General features: G+C 49.7%; 1 protein-coding gene across 4 annotated transcripts in view; it reads left to right on the forward strand.

Moving 5' to 3' along the window:
- The window catches only part of MESR3 (misexpression suppressor of ras 3), a 212,085-nt gene that overhangs the window by 171,646 nt on the left and 24,520 nt on the right, over positions 1-15,919 (forward strand). The gene's annotated exons all lie outside the window — the stretch shown is intronic.

Genomic DNA, 15,919 nt, shown 5'->3' on the forward strand with positions numbered 1-15,919 from the left:
ATTAGCGTGTGCGCATTTTACGCTTTTTTGTTTCGCTTCTTTCTAGCTTTTTTTTTTTAACGGTAATTTTTCTGTGGCTCTCGGTGAAGCGCTTAAGGTCGCTCGCTAGATTTTTTTTGTTCTTTCATTGTTATTTTGTTGCTCGCTGACTCGTGCATTAACAGACGTTGCGAAGATTGAAAGGAAGTAGACTTCTCTGATTTCGGAGCGGCGTTGTAGTCTGGAAGATTGGTTGGAACTTGCGTCATTATACCGTTGCGGAAGCTCATTTGATGTAAATGGTGGTCTTTTTTTGTTTAATTGCGCTTGAATATTTGCGCGTGTTAAAATCCGAAATTTGGTTGCTTCCCAGGCTGGGCCACTTTCAGTGCTTTTCTTCTCATCAGTTTCCTCTCTCTCCACGGGTGAGTTTCAGAGAATGAAATCTGAAGAGCAAGAAAGAAAAAAGCGTTAAAATGACTCGGCCTAGGAAGCAACCACCTTTATAGGCCTGCGACCTTTCAGGCGGAGCTAGACTCTGTCCATGACCACCACGTACAAGCCATGACCGAGCTCAAACCAGAGGTCGGCTTGGAAGACTGTAACAAAACGGGCGTCTGTATGTGTATGTGTGTGTGGGTGGGGGTGAACAGAAGTAAACGTGTCATCCGCGCCGTCTGCTACGAAACTCGCCTGCTTGTCTCTGGTCATGTCTTTCACTGCCAGTTTCGCAATGCATTGCTTTCGCCGTCCATGTGATATCGCTCGCAAATATGCTTTCAGGTGGAACCTGTTGGACAAACACTTTGCTAGATCCAACAGATCCCAGATCTCGGCGTATAATTGACAAAAAAAGCGGCACTCGGATGTGTACGTCAGGTCATTTCTAACAAAGCTTAATTCTTCCTAAATCCTAGAGGTGCCGAGGTGTAGTGTTTCTCGCGTTTCGTAGCCTTCAAATCGTCGAGTTTTTTATAATGCGTTATGTATAGGCGTATTTTATTGCATTGTACTTTGTTTAATCGGCATTGTACCTATCGGAACGCACGCATTGCGCTATGATGAGGGCACGCGAGTTTTTAGCTGCCGTTGTGCCAGATGCAACAGCCTTTATCTCTTGTCTTTGTTTCTCTAAGAAAGTGAACTCGATAACATGGTTGCTTCGAATTTTTTCCTGCGGGACTTGATTCCAATTCATTTGACGAAAAAATAATCATTTAATATTGTTATCGAAAGGACATATCGGCTCAGTTTTCGCTGTCGTTTTGTCTTCCCAGGTCCTCACTAACAGCAAAACAAAGCTGTCCAAGGGGGTAGCTTAACAAAATACTTGTCTTTTGAAGAGCGTACGAAACGTGAAGTTCACACTGGTACTTCTGGTTGGATCCGAGCATAAGGAAATCGTAAAGAAACCATAACCGAGTCGCAGACGAAATCAACAGATCGCGTTGGTTTGCGTCACAGTCTGTTTTTCAATTAGAGAAGGAAGTGTTTGGCAATGCAAACGCGTTTGCGCTAAGGCGGCTGCGCCGCGTCGCAACAGGAAGAATTTTTTTTCCCCTCTCTACACGCTTGTCGTCGCAGCCATCGACTCTTCGCGAGGCGCCTGTCGTGTCCACATCGCGTCAATTCTCGCGCCACGACGCGTGGCTTCGTGGGTCGTAGCTTCCCGTTACGAAATTAAACGCGCCCGCACAGCGAGCGAACTCACGCGTGCCTGTCGTATACGAGGGGCGCCGACGGCAGCCCCGTAGCCATTGGTTATCCGCTACATCGAACTCGGTTCATGCTTGACATCGCGTCGAAGCTGGTTGCTGCGCCGCAGGCTATGCCGCGCGAAGCACTGAACTTGCGCAACTGGTCTTCGTTCCCGCTGGACAAGTAGCACGATTCGCTATCGTTTGCTGGAGACAGGCGCCGTCTGCGTGTCTCCGGCTTGCCGTAAAGCGCTCGTTTTCTCGCCTTGTGTCGTCTGCATTTGGATTTCGGCACAGGTCCCCGCTGCAGGAAGTGGGGTGGGCTGGCTCATTATCGCTTCGGGAGTTACTTGCTATGCAAACTGCATAGTGTGCCCCAATGTTTAATGGAGCGCATGACTTCTGACCACGCGTGAAAAGGTGGAACTACCCAGCTCTGGAGCAGATGACTTGCGATTGGTGGCGCTGGTACATTTCTGCATACATGTACAGTGCATTAACGTAACTTCAGTTGGCACTTGCAGCTAGATCGCCAGCAAAGCGAGAAACTCTCATCACGGTATTTCCTCTAAGAGTGGAAACTGGGTACGCTGTAGTATTGCTTCGACTTAATGTTTAGTGTCTGTTATGGCGAAGAGGTCGCAAACTTCTTTCTGATTGTCGTCTGCGTGTCTACGGCTGCTGTCATTCCTCGGTACGCACGCCTTCGTAAACGCCGAGGTCGACATCTCGAATTTCTCATCTCGTTAAGTGGACTTCGGCCTCAGCTTTAACTCACTAAGTAAGGCGAGCTTGAGGTGAATTTCAACGTCAACTTTTAAAACAAAGCTTTCCTGTTTTTTTTTTTTTGCCTACTTTCTTGGATTTGGCGCGACTGCCTGTTGGGTCGGTCGCCATCTCGGCGGATGTGCTTTCGAATATATATTTGCAATGGTTATACGAAAGTACCCGCGAAGTGGCTTATGTAACTCTTTTATGCTGACAAAGTATGCGCACCTCTGTTCTGTGTAAGAAACAGATAGCTTCTTGCCTAAGAACCTGTACATATAATGTGTGCGCACATGCAAAACCAATGCCCACCAATCTGTTATTGGAATGCTGAAGCATATTTAAAGGATTCTTTGGTATGCTTTGGTTTCTTTGAGTTAGCCATGTTGCGTGTGCCGCTGGGGATATGCCCGTTCTTGGCCATACCCCCAGAGTGGGTATGTCCAACTGTGACGCAAGAGGTTCCGTAAGAGGATCCGTAAAGGTTGCTTGATACGTGACGTATTTTTTCTGTGCATTCACCTGTCATCACCATTCTTCCTTCGACAAGCATGCATGCTGCGTATATATCGGCGTCTTCCTTGTGGCATCGCTGCGCATGCACCTCGCACTATGCATCCACCTGATTCAGAGGTTGCCTTTTGGCATAGCTCATGAACGATGCAGCGAATAAACCTGAGAGAAAAAACAACAACATTACAATGAAGTTGGGACCTTTGTTGTGGGTAAACAAACATTCCATGCAATTGCACGTTGCATAGGATGAAAGCAAACAAAAATGTACGCATCGCCCTTAGTTGTAAAGCATTTAATTAAGCGCTTTCCTTAATCATCGCTTCATGTAAGTTCCAGCATGCACTTGTGGTGTGCAAGTTTATTTTTTTATTGAACTCTTTTGCATAATAATCTTGCATCCAATTGATGATCCCAGCAGAAGTTTCCAAATCAGTCATGTTAGGCTTCTCGTGCTTCAATCAGAATTTTGAAGGATCAAACTCTGTATCACACGTGATACGTTGGGGATTATTGGGTGAAAGTCCTAGCGCACTGTGGACTCCTGCCCAAGTAATGCAAAAGAATCTACAAGGCCCGACAAACAGACTGCCGGTCTAGCCGACTGTCGATCAATAAGAAATGCATTAAGAATGCCAAGTGTTGCTAAACACCTCGTGACATTCAGCACCATTGAGATTACAGTTCTAGTCGCTCTTACATCACTTTACTATATCGCGTTCTCGTCGCTGGAATTTAGCTTTTTCGTTGCCGTCTGATTTGCGCACAGACCGTCTGCAGAGAAAAATGAACAGCGAGAATCTCAATGGACACCGAAAGAACACGCTACAAGGGCTTTTTGTTTCTTCCATCACCGAACCTTGTGGTGTGATCTGCTACGTTTCCTTTGTGGATAAACCAACCCGTCCGTCCGGTGAGGCGATCCTACTACAGGTCGTCTGCAGCTCCGAGCGTCTGTTCGGAAAGCGAGCAGACGAGAGAGATGTTTCTTCTGGAGGGCGCGTAGATATCTGGGCGGCGCGTTCGGGTCACGGTACCTGGCTCGTCGTGACCTGCACGCCCCTTGAATAGGAGCGGTGGATCCGCGTTGCGTGAACAGCGAAAGCGCTTTGCTGCAGAAGAGCACGCGCTTGACTTGCAAGGTGCGGGGCGAGCTTAGGCTAACACCACGTGATGTACTCGAAGCAGACGAAACACCGCCGTCTGCGAGCGCCGTCTGCGAGCTGCATGCTCACCTCCCGATATAGAGGAGCAGGGACGCTGCCTGTTACTCAACTCCTGTAGCGGCGCAGAGCTTGTCTTGTGACTGGAAGCCGCGTTGTTGCGCCATGTGTATCGCCTATTCTTCCTTCACAAGACAACCTTGAACGGTACGGACTGTTTTATTTTTCTGTGTTTTTATATTATTTTGCATTTTGGCCTTCTCGCTACCGAAGCGTGCGTATAATACCGCGAAGCGCTTGTGCGCAGCATTCAGCAGCCGGTGAGTGGTTAGTTTCTCCTCAACTCTATAAATTGCGCAAGACTCTCTCAATTGCTCTCTGAACTGCAGCGCGCATTTGTAGACTCGTTGCATCAACAATTTATAATCAACCGCTTGACTGAGCGGCCCCTCGTACGGAGCGAAACGCCATCTCAAACTCTTGCTTGCACTTCAGGCGCTGGTCAATTAGTGGAACTGTCGTGAAAATGCGATCTTCGCGGTAGTTAAAATCTTGTCCACACCAAGGCGCCCAGTTTGATTAAGAACGCGAGGGCCCGAACTGCCGCATTTCTAGCCCTCTTTTCAGTTAAATTTATCTGGAAAACTGATTAAAACGGAAAACGACAGTTGAGATACAAACTTGAAACCTACGTTATTCGTCGGTGCCTAGTGCACACTTATGGAGTCGCGAGCCTGTTAAACTGGCGTCGTGGTGGTCGAGCTTTAAAGCTACTCAGGCCGCCGGCGGAACTGCCTATGTTCGTTACCGCCCTTTCCACGTGCCTCAGTGTGAAAGGGATGCTTCTATGTAGTCCAGATGGTAAACCTCCAAAGTCGCGTCTTATAAGCGGGATTTCGCTATTGCCTGCAGCTTATAGATCGAGTATTTTGTTCGCGCGTGCCCGCCTTCTTGAACGTCCAGCGTCGGCAAAGCTTGGACGGGACAGAGGCCGGGTCCTTCTGCTGAGGTGCATGGGTGCGTCACGGTCGCCTTGCTGTGCGCTCGGCTCGAGCGGCAGGGACGGCAGTGGCCCACATAATATGCAGATCATCGCGCGCCACGTCGGCTGTAACCGGGACTCTCGACCCCTTCTCCCTCTCCTCGGGTAATCCTGCGCTAGCCGACACTCTCTCCGCGAAGCAGAGCGCTGTTACTGGCGGACCATGGGCGCTTCCATGTCGCTACCCCCTCCGAGAGCCAACCGGTTCCTAGGGGGCGTTGTTCCTGCTTATTAAAGGTTAACGCAGGCCTCTCATGCCCGCGTTTCGCCTGGTCATTGACGCGCGCCAGGGTGCCTCCTTTTATAGCGTTGCGTACCGCGCCTTCTGTCTCGCTGGCTTCGTCCTGTACTCGGCTTAACTGCCTCGCGAATGCGCCTTAATGATCGCCCGATGACGCGCCCGCGTTGCGAAGATCGTCGTAGTAAGTACTCCCAGTGGCCCCGATTTTTGTGGCGGTTCTTTTGCCCTTCGTATCGCCTTTAGTCGCTGGTTTGCAAGCTGCCACTCTGGAGCGCGTGGGCGCTTTTCTGGGCCCTCAGATTTCGCCCTACCGTCAAAATTGTCATCCTGTCAATTCTGACTGGCTCACGGGACAGATAATTATCTAGTATTGGTTCGAAGCGTCGAGTTGGCGGAAGTTTGACAACATCGTGCAATATGACGGTGTTCATAAACAGCAGCCCGTGTCAATTGCTTATAGGTATAGCCAGCTGGAGATGTCCTTTGCTTGTATCTCTGCCCTGTCGCTCCGTTTGGCCTGGTCGCTATTGTATTGAAACCGCTATTGCGATGCTTTCAAACGGGATGCGTCTCCTTACTGCCAATAGGCGGTAACCGCTCGGTGGTATCGCCACGGGCTCAGCGAGTTATAGGCTTCGATATACGGTAGGCTTCTGCGCACCAAATCTCCACGAGGGGCGCCGCAATCGATGGTATCCGAATTAACTGGTGTTCTTTGTGACGCAGCTAAATCTATGCACGCGAGTGCTGTTGTGCGTAGTATTCTTCAGAACTTGTTGTCTTGATCAGATGTCGATTGGCCCGTATCCAACAAATGGACGAGGTCAAGGTGAAAGCTGCTCTCGCCACAAGTCGCACATTACTTGTTTGCAACGCTTTTCGCTATGTTTTTATTTATTGGATACTCCGGCGTCTTTTGAGTTGGAGCTTGTTCGGCTGCGAATTTATGCGCACATCTTGTATCAAGCGCTTTATAACTGCATTGGCCGTTGAATGAAGCTCATCAACGCTAAATCCTCGTCAAATGTGTGTGTGTGTAGTTGCGTGCGTGCGTGCTTCGTATTCTCTCGGGTATTATTTCTGTTCGTTCATATATGCCAATCGATTATAGGAGAAAGCGACATTTTCGATGTCGTATATAATCGAATAAACGCCGCACAACGTTCACTCGGTAACCTGCCCATTTGCTTACGTGCGCGTATACCAACCCCCGCCATTTATATCTACAAAACGCAATGGCGTGCAACGTGTTCGTGTTTCTTCCGCCTATCTCTCAAACTCTCGACAGGTCCGGCGGCCATAACTTGTATAATGAAAATGCCATGAATCGATGCCAATTAAATCCCCTGCGCGGCACCCCAGATAGTTTCTTCGCCGAGGGCTGCTCTCATTTCCATTAGAATAAGCGAGCAAATCTGCTTTTTGAACGCCCTCTCTCTCTGTTTTCAAGTGGCCCGCGCTGCTGGCCTCATCTGCATGTTAAATGTATTAGTAGACGGATATATGCGGTCTACACTCTGGCGGGCAGCCCCCCGGAACTGCTCTGTTATGGTGGTAGTGGAGGACGTTGTGCGATGCTGTTATCTGCATGTGGCGTGACCCTTTGAGCACGCTTATAAGCAGATGCAAATGCTATAAGTGATTGGAGAGGGCCAGGGCTGAGGACATCCTATAGCGTTAGTAGTTGGGGAAGCGCCATTCAATCCACTTTTTGGCGTACCGCTTTTAATCGGTGCCACGCCGGCTAGATCTATAGTGTGCAACTCGTGGAGAGCTGGTCGGAAGCGGCGCTGCGATTTCTTGATGTTTGTGAAGAGCCGAGAGATTGAGCAAACAGGACAGAGTGAGCATGCGAGATTCATCTCCATCATATCTTTAAGGCCAATGTATAGGACGAAGACCTATATGCACGTATGTTTCTTGCTACCAGCTGCACCATTTGGCCTTCTGTTGTCTTAGACGGGTGCTCCCCTTTTGTGAACGCTCTCTCGGTGACCCCTGATTACTATAATTACATTCTGTTACATTGTTATACTCATCGCCTGGTCTACGTGTTGCGTGAGTTGTGTCCGAGTCCTCGTTACCATCTGTGGTTGATCTGTGGCTATGGTATTGGGCTGCTAAGCACGAGGTCGCGGGATCGAATCCCGGCCGTGGCGGCCACATTCCAATGGGGAAAGAATGCGAAAACACCTATGTACTTGGATTTAGGTGCACGTTAACGAATCCGCGATGGACCAAATTATGCCGGAGGCCCACCACTACGGCGCGCCTCATAATCAAATAGTGGTTTTGGCACGTATAACCTCATAATTTAATTTTAATTTTTTTCCCACACTTCCTGTTGATGTCGGCTTCCTGTTATCAGCTACACAGATTTCTTAAATCTTAACTAATACCGCTGTCTTCCTCACGCCTGTCGTGCCTCGTACCATAGCTCGTTGCAGTGTCCTTGCGTACTTCTCAACCTTACGTCTTAACCTCTGAGTAGCAGGCCTGTGCATATACTACTAATCTTCTTTTAGAAGTGCTTCGACGGGACCTAGTTGGCATAACATGTCAGTATGCAGCATGACGCTGCAAAGGTTGCAAACGCAGTAAGACTTAAAAAAAAAAAGACGAAATGACGAACAGGGACATTCCGCATGGTTTCTCGCGCAAAGTCAGTGTTAAGTCTTCTTGGTGTGTACCACTTTTACAGTGCCATACAATCTACAGTAATACTACGTCTCAGGCCGACTTCTCTGCCTTTCCCGTAATAGACTCTTTTAAGGCTATCGCCTTTCAAGGCTCATGGTGAAGTTTGTTTCAGCAGACCTGACCGCCGGAGTGTCCGCCGAAGCGTCATCACGTCATATGGAGACAGATTAACGACAGATTAAAGAATGAAAAATGATTGATAGTGACAGTTGGTGAATGATAACGTTATAATAGATTGGTAGAGCTTACTAATTACTAACGACTTCTAATGACTACTAATGACTACGATATGACCAACATGTCTAACGACGGCTTGTAATGACTACAATTGATTACAAATAACTAAATGCTTAGTAGTGAGCAGTAATGACTAAAAGAAAGAAGAGAAAGAGAAGAGGCAAAGAGAAAGAGGCGAATGATAAGAGGAGGATGAGTAGGCTTTAGCCGTTCACCTCTTCGGAGAGATATTAAGAGACCCTGTAATATTTTCTCCCCCCCCCTTGCCCCCCACCTCCTTTAGCGTCATAGGCTAGCGTACAAGTAGAAACGCGCTGATTCCATAACCTTGTTTTCAAGAATAAGGGTGAGCTCCCGGCCATGATTTTGGCGCACGCTTGCGCCTCCAACCGATCTCCTGCGAAGAACGCACTGCGCCTCGGATGGACTTAATCGTCCTTGCGGTGCGCTGCAACAGAGGGGTTTGCTCTCTGTTCATTTCAACGCGCGTGGGTAAACCGGTATCACGGCCGGCGGCCAAAGAAAACGTCCAGTGGCCGTGCCGGTATTGTGAGGTTTCGCTTTGCGTTTTTTCCTAAACACGCGTTATGGGTGGTCCGGAAGCGGCCCTGTGATTTAGCGCCCAGCTGCACGAATCGCCGCAGCCTCTTCAGCGCTTGAGCGACGCGAGAAAGCGCAGCAGCTGTCGCATATAGTTTTGATTGCTGTAGTCGTATAGCTTTGCGAATCGTTGGGACAATCGGGCGCTTAGAGCCAGTGTTCGTAGGCAAATGTCGACGGTGTTTGTGCTCGGCCGCGCTTGTTCCAGGTACTCGCTTCAATATTTTACATACTGCTATACGAGAGCAAACGTTTGTACAAACGCATGGAACATGTATGCGGCGTGTGTTGATCGTTTACTTCAGATAGGAACGAAGAAAACGAAGCAACCTCCTGAAACTCTCGGGTTATGTAATGACATAATGTTATGTAATGACAATTCATGTAATGAATTGGGGGTGGAGGAGGGGGGGGGGGCGAGGCTCAACGAATCCTTGTGTATATAGCGTTGTTCTTTTTTTTTTTTACTGTGTACGATTAGATTATGTCGTGTATGTACAACTTATGTTCAAAGTAAAAGTGGTTGATGTTCACTAATTTGACCACCCGGAGTTCTTTAACGTGCACATAGCACGGCATTCGAAGGTTTTGGCGTTGCCCCCCCCCCCCCCCCCCCCACTGAAATGAGGCCGCCGCGGCCGGTTATGGAACCAACCACATCGTGCTTAGCCTAGCTTATAGCAGGCACAACTGCGCCGCCTGCGAGCCACCGTGGCCTTGTTGTCGGAAACCGAAACTATACCGCAGCTGCGAAACTGGCGCAATTATATTGAAGGCACCAAATTTATATCCCGTTTTCGAACGTTCAGTTCGGCGGGAAATCGGGAGTGTACTACACCGTCGCCTACCTTTTATCCCTGGTGTGTTCGACCGGTGCATGTTCGGCGCCTCGCATTAGAAATAAAAACTGTATGCACGTGTAGCCTTCGTTGTAGCACTCGTTGCTTGGCTTTGCTAAAGAGAGTCCGTGCTGTGGCGCCGCGGTGGTGGCGTGTTTGACCCGACTGAGGTTGGTTTCACTTTTACCGCGCGGGACACACTCCCTGCCCGTTTCCTTTCTTCCCCAAATGGCCCGACCCCGTTGAACGCGCTCGCGGAGCAGAAAAGTGTGGGCCGAAATGTCACTCCCTGTAGAAAATTCCCGAACCTATTTTTTGCGCATCAGCCAATTAAATAAGCGAGACTTCTTTTTCTTTGCATGTCACTCGACCTTCTTTTTTTTTTTTTTTTTTTTTGCTGGTGTGGACGAGGAACTCCCCATCCTTGACACCTTCTTGCGGCCGTGCGTTTATCAGCCGCAAAACCGCTTGGCCTCACAATTTCGCAGCCCGATCGAGTGCTTCCTCGCGTCGTGTCGTTTCCTAAGGATAGACCAGCATCGCGTACGCGCGGTAGTTCGAGAACGTGCGCTATACGCGAGGCGGGAGGGGATGGGGGGAGACCTTATGGTTCGTACGGTAATTTTCACCCGGCCGTCGCTGGCTGGCTAGAGGAAAAGTGCGAATACGTGTCAAGGTATTACCGTCATTACGGCTGCCTGCGGCGAAGCAGTCGTCCCGTCAGCGAGCGCCCTGTATAGAGTTTCGACGAAGGCAACGATTATTCGGCTATAGCTACACTCACGCGCACTCAACTTGAGACTCATCGTTTTGCTTTTTTTCTTCTTTTTTTTTCGGCCGGCGACACACCCGATGCGCGTCGCTCGGCGGCGACGGATTTCTGCCGCTGCACAACGTGCACAGCATTCGCGGTTATCTGCAGGTTATTAGCGGGGTGTGCGGATGGATGCACGCGGATATATAGACGATATTGCTTACAAGTCAGCCGATGCCAATCGAAAGAAATGTCGTTTAAGGAACATTGTGTTCTACCCGCCTTGGTATATAGATTTTTGTGGCTGTATGGCGTTGAGCTCGATCCCAAGCCGCGTTCCGTAGGAGAGAATTGCAAAAAAAAAAAAAAAAGCTCTTGTACTTCGATGTAGGTGCACTTGGAGACGAACGCAGGTGGTCGAAAATTCATCCGGAGTCTTCCATTACGGCGTACCTCGTAATCGCGTCGAGGTTTTTGCCACATAAAAATAACGCGTTCATTTTGTTGGGAAAGTCGAGATAGAAGGGAGAAGCTCTACCGAACTGGACTGGTTAGTGCAGCTTGAGACCCGCCGTGGTTGCTCAGTGGCTATGGTGTTGGGCTGCTGAGCACGAGGTCGCGGGATCGAATCCCGGCCACGGCGGCCGCATTTCGATGGGGGCGAGATGCGAAAACACCCGTGTGCTTAGATTTAGGTGCGCGTTAAAGAACCCCAGGTGGTCAAAATTTCCGGAGTCCTCCACTACGGCGTGCCTCATAATCAGAAAGTGGTTTTGGCACGTAAAACCCCAAATATTATTGCAGCTTGAAGGGAAATCGAACAGTGCAAAAGAGGGGAAATGAAGCGTAGACGACTGACACAGTGCATAGAGGAGCCGGCGACCGATCGTCGTCTTCTTCCACTACACGTGGAAGTCATTAGAACGCATAGACGAAAGGCTAATTGCTCCGGGGGCATTTCGTTGTATAGAAGCGTTCGTTGTACAGGGCGCGTCCGACTGCATTTGTGCATCAACTTGCGTGCGTTTCATGGGCGCTTGTCTTGGTGGAACTACGCCATGTTTAAACCTATGTGGTCACCCCGAACTGAAGTGTGAGTTTAAGTCGACGATTGGCTCAACTCGCGATTCGTAATCTTGGGAGAGGCATTAGCTTATGTCTTACTTTCCTTTCTTGTGGCCCCGGGCCGCTAGCGCCGCCTTTCGGAGATGTGACATCAATCGACCCAAGGAGAAATTTGTCTCGCTCTACAGCGTGTTTCGTAAACCTTCGGTTGGTGTGGCTTTGTGACCGAAACTCAACGAGCCTTCGCCGTTCAAAGCCCACCGAGTACGTCACTGCCTGCCTGTTTCGAACAACGAGAGACTACGCGCCCACGCACCTATAAAATTAGTAATGCTAGGAGGCGTCTTTATGAAGAACATGCACGCGTGTTTGCGACTATAGGTGAGGCGGTTTCCTTTTCTTTTTTGCTCAAGCGAAACGATTCCTATCGCAGCAGACGACTTGCGTACGGGACGCGTGCCGCACGTGACTCTACGTGCCGAAAAAAGTGGTCGCGCATGCGCAGTTCGTGCCCACGCGCGCACACTCGACCTCGAGCGTGCACATGGTCGCGGCTTATTATTCGCGCGCACGTTCCAGCGCAGACGCAGCGTGGTCTCGCCCTTCTGCACGCGTAAGTGAGGAAAAAAAAAAAAACAGCAGGCTGGGTTTTTGCTGGTTTGTTTTTGTTTCTGTCTTTCTTGGCATGGGCTTCGCGCCGTCGCGCGTGTGCCAACGGCTCGGCGAGACTGCCTTGTTTACTCGAATCTAAGCCGAAAAATAGAAATCGCAGGACGTATACAAAAAAGTAGTTCTGTCCACCCACTGCCGTCGGGCGGTAAATCGGCGATTATAGCATACCGCTGCGGAGCACAGAGGTCGCGGGCTCGATTACTGGCCGCATTTCGGTGGAAGTGAAAGGCAAAACACGCTAGTGTAAGTAGACGTTATAGAAAGGTTGGGGTTAGGTTCGAACAAATGCGGTATATGGTGGCGGCGGCGGCCGTTGGAGCACGCTCTGAGGTGGCTTCCATCGTCGCTGTTCGTGCGAAGGTCGTGATGAGACTTGGCTGCCATTGAAGCGAAGAGCGAGTGAGGAGGAATGGCGAGGGGGAGAGGATTGTGAGAAAGGGCGAAAAACGAAATTCGTGCCGAAAGAGGCGAGCGAAGCCGCTCTCTCCCTCTGCTGCGACGCGGTGCGAACGTGCGCCGATATCACGCCGTTCGTGTTTTCGCGGTTCTAGGGGCGATTCGACTCACTCTTCTTGCCGAGACTTTTTTTCAACGCGGTATCGGCTTCGCCGTTTCCGGAGCGGAACCTGTGTGTGTCGCCCGAGCTTTTTAAAGAGCGAGGTGTGTAGTGAGAACTGAGTCTTACGGGTTTGAAGAACGAGATGAACTTTGCGTCAGTACAGCGACACAGGTTAGCTGGTCGGAGCAACTTGCCTTAACTGCACACGTGACAATTCGTGGGCAACGGGCCTCTGAACAGGACAGTTGGCGTGTGACGGCGTGCTTAAATGGTAGCACTGCTATATATTAGAAAATACATTATATAGATGGCGATATGTGCGCCTATTGAAGTCTGCACAATCGACGCACGAGCATAGCATTCTGCCATCGATGACCTGAGGTATGGCAAGAGGATTGAGATAAATGATTTTATCTGTAACTCTGCGTTCGATGGGGTCATATCCAGTGCTTCTCCCCTGTAAAGTAGAAGTGTTTCAGCTATAGCGACCTTATTTCTAGTTGGGTGTTATCTTTAACTGTGGAGAGTATACTGTGCGCGGTGTTGCATACTCCAGGGTAGCGTACCGTACTGCTGCCGAGAAGTAGCGGCGCCTGCCTAACGAAGCTCGACCGACATTACTTATTGGGTAGCGTGGTGTTGTCGGCGGGCTGCAGGCATCCGGTAGATCATGGCGACCAAGCAGGGGCGAGACGATTTGCTAGTGCGAAACTTGCACGATTTATTCAAAGGTAGTTGAAAGAAAATAAGGAAAGCAGGAAGTATGAAGTCTCAAGTAAGAAGTCTATCAAAGTACATTTCGGAGCCCCTTAAATAGCTCTCTACAAGTGTGGGCGGGATCTTGCTTCCATCGATGACACGTGACAGGCACGGAGAGAGGGCCCCTCCTCCTGCAATACCAAGCACGGGAAGGAGAGGTCGATCCTCTCATCGACGAATCTGGGGAGAAGGTCGGGTGAATGACCCCTCCGGTGCACGTGGGCTCCGGTTCAGGTGGGGTTGGGTGAATGACCTCTCCGCCACGTGGTGTCAGACGCCAACCCTAACAGCGGCCGAATGTGCCGGACTTCCAATACTGCCGATATACTGATATATAGCGGTACATTTTTAAAAGGCACACTAAAAGAAGATAATACTAAATTGAAATTCGCTGGTAAATTACACTTGAACACATGAATAGAAACTTGATATAAGCGAGCAAAATGCGCATGAACGATGGACGTGGCGACGCTGTTGTGAAGTTCTTTCACTATCATATAGCTCGCGTGAAAGTAAATACGACTTCTCGGTGCCAGTGAATAAGTTATCGCTTAACGAGTGTTGTCCTACACAGATTAAAAGATGAGACACTTGCGAAGCGGTTGGCGACATGCTTTGCAGTAGACAGGTACCTGTGTCTATACCGTGCATTATTCTCCTCCTCTTGACAAGTTTTCAAAACGTTTTCTGCCAAAAGCTCGCAAATAACTGTAAATTCGTGACGTCACAAAACCGTACCGACACTCGGTTTGGGCGCTAAATTCGAAAAGGGAAACTTGGCAGGAAACTTTTTCCCGCCATGTAAATGGAGATATAGCTTTGAACAAACATTTCGCCAGTCAACGTTTAGTTATTGCTTAACTTTCCTGCCCCGTTCTAATGTAACATGCTCGAAATTCAGACAACGCATAAAGCACTCGCTCGCATGTACGGGGTGTACCAAATATCATGCACCACCAAGATTTAAAAATACATATATGTATATATGCAAACGTCCCGTAGCTGGACAGAGCCAAGGTAATGTTGTTTGCCGTCGAGATACTCGGATTGTTTTTCTTTCATTCCGCCTAATTAGATAATTATACTTAATTAATCAACTTCTCAAATATTGTAGTGAGATGAAAAGTGTAAATGAGCAAATTGTCGAGCAACATGTAAAGCTCCCAATACAGATTTCGGTTGTATCCCGACACAGCTCGCACCATTGGCAACGCGCTTAGTTTAAGCACCGTGCTCGACGCTCCGAAGGCGTTGTGCACGGGGTAGCTAGCGCTGCACTTGCAAATTTCGTGCCGAACACTTGGGGCCATGTGCCGTACTGGCACACGCCATACCGTAATGACAATCTGCGATCATACTGTGCTTCAAGACTTTCTCTGCGCATTAAATGCGGCGGTACGTGGTGATGCGGTGGCGTGAAGCTTGATAACGTTGCCTCCGATGTTCATTGCGTATATGTGCTCGAAATACACTTCGGGTCGCCGTCGAACGACTGAACTGCATGACGCCGCTTTTGAGTGTTCTTCGAAGTCCAGGTTGCAGCTACCACGCAGTGTGTCTAGTCGTTCGCATACTTCACTCCTTTTACCTCTTCGTTCGCCGGGAAATTCGCGGAAACCAGGTAGGCGAGGTGCGTGGTGCATATATATCGGCATCTTCAAAGCAAAGGCTTAGGGCAAGAAAACGTGATCGTCTGGAGCCCTGCCACATTTGTTCGAGGACTGCGCAGCAGGAGGCCGTCAGGAAGACTACATTGCACTCCTTCTGTCGAACCGCGGTCTCTTCGTCACGTGAGCCTGGCGGTTCCCGTCTCGTCTGTATAAGGGCCGAGAAAACGGGCAGTAAATTCTGCTGGCTCTGGCTGTCACTGCGTCGTAAGCACGCGCTCGGCCTATCTCGGCCCGCACGTCTTCGCTGCAGCGACAGGCACGTAAGCGCATGACTATGGGACCCGTACACGGAGACTTACATGACGGCCTGCTTCGTCGTCTGCTTGTCTGTCGTCTGCATCCCGCACCTGTCGCGTGACCCATCGCTGCTCGACGCACCTTGCGTGGAAAGGCGAAGCCATAGGACAGTACACTGGCATGCCTGGGACGACTGCCGAAATGGCAATCACCCTTTTCGTTTCTTTCTTTCTTTTCCCGGCCTCCTGTACTTTGCATATGGACGTGCCCGTAATGTACCAGCGCGCGCACACCGACTCTGTCGACGGTTCGCACGGATACGAGTGAAGCAGCGCTGCTCGCGCATTAATTCAACTAATTGTATTTCACCACACACATGGACGGAGCTCTCGGGGGAAAAAGTCTAAGATTAATGAAGGCGTCC

The sequence above is a fragment of the Dermacentor variabilis genome, chromosome 11 (assembly GCF_050947875.1).
Source record: "Dermacentor variabilis isolate Ectoservices chromosome 11, ASM5094787v1, whole genome shotgun sequence".
Lineage (NCBI taxonomy): Eukaryota > Metazoa > Arthropoda > Arachnida > Ixodida > Ixodidae > Dermacentor > Dermacentor variabilis.